We start from the raw sequence: 7,001 nt of genomic DNA, 5'->3' as shown, positions 1-7,001 counted from the left end.
ACCCGACGTTGAACAACGCGCCACCTACGCGGTATCCACCAACCCTTGCTGAGCTGGCCAGAGTTTCTTCGAGGTGGACTTGAACCTACCCATGCCGAGCTACATGGTAAGTTCCAACGCAAGTGGTATCACCTGCCCGCCGCTGGTTCACAGAGTTTCGAGGTGGACTTGACCAACCCATGCTGAACAATGGTGTTCACCGTAGTACGTGGTATCACCCGCCCTTTGCTGGAGCTACTACAGAGTTTCGAGGTGGACTTGACCTACCCATGCTGAACAATGGTGTTGACGTATGTGGTATCATCTACCCATGCTGAGCTACAGAGTTTTCGAGGTGACTTGACCTACCCATGCTGAGCTATGGTAAGTTGACGTACGTGGTATCACACACCCAGATACTGGAGTAGAACGCGCTGAGAATGACACCGTCCAGTCCCGGGATAAAGAAGACAACGCCGTAGTCCCCGGTGACGTTAGGGTAGTAGGCGACGGCATGCAGGGGGGCTATTGTCTTCGAGGACGGTGACGACGACTTTCCCCTGTTGTCAACGTGCCGGATTTGTATGGATCACCGTGGTCGACATACAGGCCTGCAGTGCATTCAGTAATATTCTCGTGACCAGACTTAATAATGGTCGCTTGTTGATGAGTGAATTGTGCTTTACGTCGTATTTCAGCCATATTATGAAGATTTAGTTCAGTGTGAAATGAAACTGCTGATGATTTTAGAAGTAAAAAAACAGGTTTACAGTTTGGTTCATAATCTGGCGAAAAGTGGATTCGAACACAAGATCACAGTATCCTGGCCCACATACGGCACATATAACTCCAACTGGGTAACCCGTTTCATATCATTAGGGGCGGTGGGGTAGCCCTAGTGGTTAAAGCGTTCGCTCGTCACGCCGAAGACTCGGGTTCGATTTCACACATGGGTACAATGTGTGTGAAGCCCATTTCTGGTGTCCCCCGCCATGATATTGCTGGAATATTTCTAAAAGCGGCGTAAAATTAAACTCACTCACTCATGTCATCGAGTCCGCATGTTGACCAATATCAATTAATAAAGAATGTCACGTTCAGGTGTGTTAAATATTCCGTAAAAACGACACGTATCACTACACAATGAAACGAAGGAATCCGTCAACCAAAAAGTTACTTACATTCAAAATCTTAAGACAATGTTAATTAACTTCATTTTTTAAATATGAAAAATGTAAAAAGTATCTGGTCAATTTCGAAAGAAAAGCGTCTTTGACGTTTTCATCTCATAGTTTATTAATTTCACCCAATCCAATGCTTCGTAAATGTTTTTAAATCAAACATTAAAATTTTTACTTCGACCACTGACCTTACTGAGTAATCGGATTAATAGCACATTTCGAATATCTCACCTGTAGCGATGGTGACGCACACGGGGATCAGTTGACTTCATGTTTGCTATCCAGAGCAAAGACTATTTATCGGTTTATCGACACGATGCATTGTATCACACAGATAACGCATTGCACGTTGCACAACATTGGTCAGGTGACTCAGGCAAGTGTCATGTGATCTCTACTCTGGTCTTATGGGCTCAAGAATTAATTAATGTCCATATTGATTACTATCCTCGACTATTCACTACATTATGTTTCCAGTGTGTTTTGATAAATAAGCTGAAATGCCAGACGGACAGGCGGACATCACAATGATGAAAATAGCTATCCAATCAAAAAGCTTTAGTGAGCGAGAGACATTCTGTGCTTTGTTAGCTATAGGAGGGATGAGAGTGGTGACGTAACTTCCGAACTTCCTGCATTTTCGAATAGATCCGGGATATTTATGAAAATTGTTCCATTTAAGTTTGACACACTAATGTTACCTGTTAGTGAGTTAGTGGGAGTGTGAAAAGAGGTTCAAAACACTTGAAAATTCTTTTGTTTGAACTGTAGAGCAATAACGGTTTCAGAAATTTTCAAGAACTAGGGGACACCAAGAATAGTCTTCGTATGATTTACCTATGTGAGGAGTGAACCCAGATCTTAAGTCGAATGAAAGAACCCTTTAAACAGGTGCTTATATTTTCAGGATAAACTGTTGTGCTTGCCTCATAGGACCTACATGCAGAAAGTAATAATAGTGCTATCACTCCTATGCTGTAAGACTACTTTGCGATAGCTGCAGTGCTTCTCTGCACCCAGACGACCTATGCAGTGCATGATAAATTTAGAAAATGTATATTAAAGCATCTGGGTAGTATTATTTTGGATTTGCAATGGCAATGTGTTGATTTATTAGTCTGTCATGTCAGAAAGAATACAATCCATGTTCAGTCTCAGCATACATGGTTCAAGTGACCATATGCCTGGCCATGTTGCTGTGATGCTGAAGTGATCACTCTGTAATTGTCTGCATAATTGTAATGATGCTTACTCTGATAGTAAGGAAAGGTAGTCATTAAAACAACTACACCATCACTCTGCTTCTTGTTTTCAGTGAGAGCGGCGGTGGGGTAGCCCAGTGGTTAAAGAGTTCGCTCATCACGCCAAAGACCCAGGTTTGATTCCCCACATGGGTACAATGTGTGAAGCCCATTTCTGGTGTCCTCCCACTATGACATTGTAGGAATATGCTAAAAGCCGCATAAAACTAAACACTCATTCACTCTCACTCACTCACTCACTCACTCACTCACTCACTCACTCACACTCTTTCAGTTAGTCAAATCCAAGTCAAGTCAAGTCAAGTCAAGTATTTTATTCCGTATGTAGGCCACAGGCCCCATACATCATACATACATTTGTTTACAAATATAGATACACTTTAAAGGGCATACATATCAATAATACACGTGTTATTTGTTCCAATAGATTTCTTGTCAGTATTAATATAATATTTAATATAAATATATATACACACCTTCATAAACATTTAAAATGGACAAATCTGTGGTTTAAAGAACATTTATTGGAGTTTGATTGCTCTGATTTTATAAGCATGAAAGATATAGTTACATAAATTTCTTAAAAGTGTTTCATTATTTGTGGATAACAGGGACTAAAAATTTATAGTAGTTTGTTTGTTTCTGATATACATATGGCAAGTATTTTAATCTAAGGGAGTTATATTCAGTACATATAAAAATAAAATGATACTCATCTTCTACACCCAGCTTGATTACATAATGGACAATTACGAGTTGCAAACTCAACATTTAACCATCTTCCCTCATTATACTTTTAACCTTAATAACCCACATCTAAATTTGATCAAAATATTTCGAAACTTTTGTCCAAGATACATGATAAATATTTTTCTGGAGTTAACAGACTTTTAAACTCGGTAAATACGGTATCTTGAACTGTTATTCAATGTACAATTCCATGATTGAAAAACACATTGATTGCAACAGTCTTGAATGAAGCTGCATCACCAACTGTCTGAGACATCCAGACGTAACCAAATCCATGTGAGAAAAGTATTTCTCTAATATATGGAGCATATGTCTTATATCCACAGTAATGCATTTGCATTTTGTACACTTTCAAAGGAGTTCTATCTTGATGCATATGAATAACGTTTAACCAATATTTTAAAGTTTTACACAATGCGTTTATAAAGAGAGGATATCTTCCACACTTGCCATATACAATAGCAGTCGGAGTTTGAGTGCTTTCACAATTATTCCAACTGTATCAGTAACATATTCATGAACCATTTTAATAAATGTTACCCTCTGTCAGGATACACAAATTGACCCCAAGTGGAAAACACATACGCTAAAAACACTTATGCATATCAATAGTTCATGTATATATTTACAAAAAGACTTTCTAAATGAATACAGTATACACATTCATATATACATCAATAGACAATGTCTTATTTTTTTTATCTTGTCAAGTTTTCCCACTTGAAATGCATGTTATGGAAAGACAAAGGATAAAAGCAGTCTGTCCTATGGTAGAGGCCAGTGTTTATAGGATGGCGCTGACATGTTATATTTAAACTCATCAAGAGGTAGTGGTATCTTTGTCTGGTCGATGACGTAGTTGATGGTTTGGGAGAAGCCCTGAGATAAACGACGAGGAAGGCAGATGTTATTCCCTGGGTGTACTGGTGGTAAGCTGGGATCATGGAGGCGTTACCTCCCAGACACGTCTTGGTATCGATACAGACTGTGGAGAAATACCAACATTATAGGATAGGTTGTTTGTCTTGCTGTTTAACACTTCCTTCAGTTATACTCAAATTAAAGTGAGGGAGTGAGTTTAGTTTTACACTCACTAAGCGATATTCCAGCTATATGGCGGCTGTCTGTAAATAATCGAGGCCGCGCTGGACAATCCAGTGATCAACAGCATGAGCATCAATATACAAAATTGGGATATGATGATATATGTCAACCAAGTCTGTGAGCCTGATCACCCCATCCTGTTAGTCGCCTCTTACGACAAGCATGGGTTACAGAAGACCAATTCTTCATGGGTTTATTCAAATTATATGACGGCGATGATTGACATTGATTGGACCTGGTGGTTGATATTATGAACAACTATCAGCGTGGTCAGGTTGCCATGCTATTCAATAAACCAAGTTACCCCTGTATATCAGGTGGCATGTTTTGGTGGACCAGTACAGGTTTTGGGAGATTGGTCTAACACAGAATTCCCATGACACTGTTCCAGAGGAGGCACCCAAACTCATAAACAATGAAACCTGGTTAATCCAGACGTTGTTCCAAACGAAACAGTTTACATTGATGGGGTAATCTACGGTAATCTCCTGTTTCACCTTATCATGTTATTATCTCACTGTCGATAGCAACCGTATGTTGTATATGTCAGTTTATACACTCTTCAGCATCGTTCATACATGACATACATGATAACCATATCTATAGTATCTACATAGGTACTATCTATATGTTTAGGTCGCGTTATCACACTTACAATCACGAAAGGCATAATCCATGAGGTCGCAGTGACCAAAGTTCTGTAAAGAAGAAATTATAAAATATAGAACAAACAATCTAAGTTTGCCTGTCTTTTATTATTGGGGTCTTGTCCCACAAAACGATCGGAAAGCAAAGGTCTGGAATATGTGACAAGTCTGGATTACTACAGATTCAGTTTCTGAATATCATCAATAGGCCCCCTTTTTATTATATTCTATTAGTATAACATAGAAAAACATTTCCTTCTGTAAAATATGTTCATTTCAGTGACTAGATGTTGGGCTATGCGAAGATGAACTCACTCCCATACTTTAGCATACACTTACGCCGCACTCAGCAATATCCCAGCTATATGGCGGTGGTCTGTAAATAATCGAGTCTGGACACGACAATCCAGTCATCAACATCATGAGCATCGTTATACTACGCAATTTGGGATACGATGAAATGTGTCAACCAAGTCAGCGAGTCTGACCACTCGATCCCGTTAGTCGCCTCTTATGACAAGCATGGGTTACTGGAGACCACTTTTAACTCGTATCTTCATGGGTCACCCGTGTAGTAGTAGGGGGTGTGGTAGTTGCAGCATTAGGAGGTACGGTAGTAGGAGCAGCAGTAGATAGAGATGTGGCGTTAGTGGCAGCATCTATTAAAGTGAAGGTAAGTTGAGCTTATTCACCTTGGCGTCCACGAGGACTTTAGGAGGTTCCCCCCACATGTCGTAGAAGTGGTTGTAGCCGAAACCAGCGATGATGCATGGGACGATGATCGCTTTCTTCGTGGACAGCTGCGTCCCCGTGATGAGAGCTGGGAGGAGTAGTTGGTCTTTGTCGTGAACTGATAACTGAAGGGTTCCCAAAACACGACAGCCTGAAACAATGGTTCACACCGAACAATTACAACCAAACAAGCAACACTAGAACATATTTAAGTGATATTTGTTGTTTCACGCTGCACCCTGCACTATTCTATCTATATGAGGTCGGTTTGTTAATAATCGAGTTTGGACCAGACAATTACGTGATTGATATCACTAGCATCTATCTACCGAACTGAAATAAGAGGATATGCATTAGTTAAGTCAGTCATGGTGTTTTATATGTAGTACGACTTTGTATTGGAATCCTAAAAGGGCATTGATGCGTTGCCATACCGTCGTCCTCACAAAAACTAGCAAAACGTGTCAAAACTAGGTTTTGTCAGTTCAGTTTCGCAAGATCTTCACGGGTCCATTAGGGCTTTTACCTTGGTGTTTTAATTTGTCGAGTCTGGAACAGGCAATCTAGTGATTGACATCATGCACATCGATCTATACGCAACTGGAATAAAATAACATGCATCAACCAAATCAGCGAGCCTGACCACCCGATCCCGATGTAACCTGATGTCATTGTTCCACGAAGGGAAGAAACTCAGCCACAAACGCCAACAGCCGTTTGGTACATGAAGTTCTAAAAGGGACATTATCGCTCTGTCGCCTAGTCGCCAAAACAAGCAAACAGTGTCAAAACTAAGCAAAGTGCGACAATGGCCCTTCTAGGATACCATAGTTTAGACATAAATGCCGAACCTGGAACAAGGTATGGTTTCTCTCCGTCATCTTCAACAAAGCGTCGGCCCCGGCAGAGTGACTGAGAAGCGCGACGTGGTCCCAACTGCTATTCACGCCCGGTGTTACTGCTTGGATTAACCTCTGCAGGTTGGACTTCAGCTGAAAGTATATGCGCAGTATTGCTGACGGGCGTTTCATTTAGCATCATTGCATCGTTCACACTCTCACCGTGGCCTGTAATCAATCGAACGACTTACAATAAGAGTGGGTGAGTATGGTTTTATGCCGCTTTTAACAATATTTCAGCAATATCAGGACGAGGGACACCAGAAATGAGCTTCATACATTATACCCATGGGGGGATTCGAACCCGGGCCTTCGGCGTGACGAGCGAATGCTTTAACCACTAGGCTACCCCACCTCCTCATCCATAAGAAATGCGCGGTTAACACAACAGATCCATCTTGGTTGCTTTTTACGACAATCTAATAATGTTGATTGCAGCCCTGCCGC

The 7,001-nt window shown here is 40.8% G+C and overlaps 1 long non-coding RNA gene across 1 annotated transcript; it reads right to left on the bottom strand.

Moving 5' to 3' along the window:
- Positions 1–4,067: 4,067 nt before the first annotated feature.
- Positions 4,068–5,747, bottom strand: LOC124281896. Its single transcript, XR_006899998.1, has 3 exons — positions 5,616–5,747; positions 4,932–4,974; positions 4,068–4,157 (listed from the first exon to the last, which is right to left on the bottom strand). It is a non-coding gene; the product is annotated as an uncharacterized LOC124281896 (long non-coding RNA).
- Between the last annotated feature and the right edge of the window lie 1,254 nt (positions 5,748–7,001).

The sequence above is a fragment of the Haliotis rubra genome, unplaced genomic scaffold (genome assembly GCF_003918875.1).
Source record: "Haliotis rubra isolate DU_JTF1 unplaced genomic scaffold, ASM391887v1 Scf29, whole genome shotgun sequence".
Classification (NCBI taxonomy): Eukaryota; Metazoa; Mollusca; class Gastropoda; order Lepetellida; family Haliotidae; genus Haliotis; species Haliotis rubra.
The sequence above is the reverse complement of the archived record's forward strand: the minus strand, read 5'-3'. Positions and strand labels throughout refer to the sequence as shown.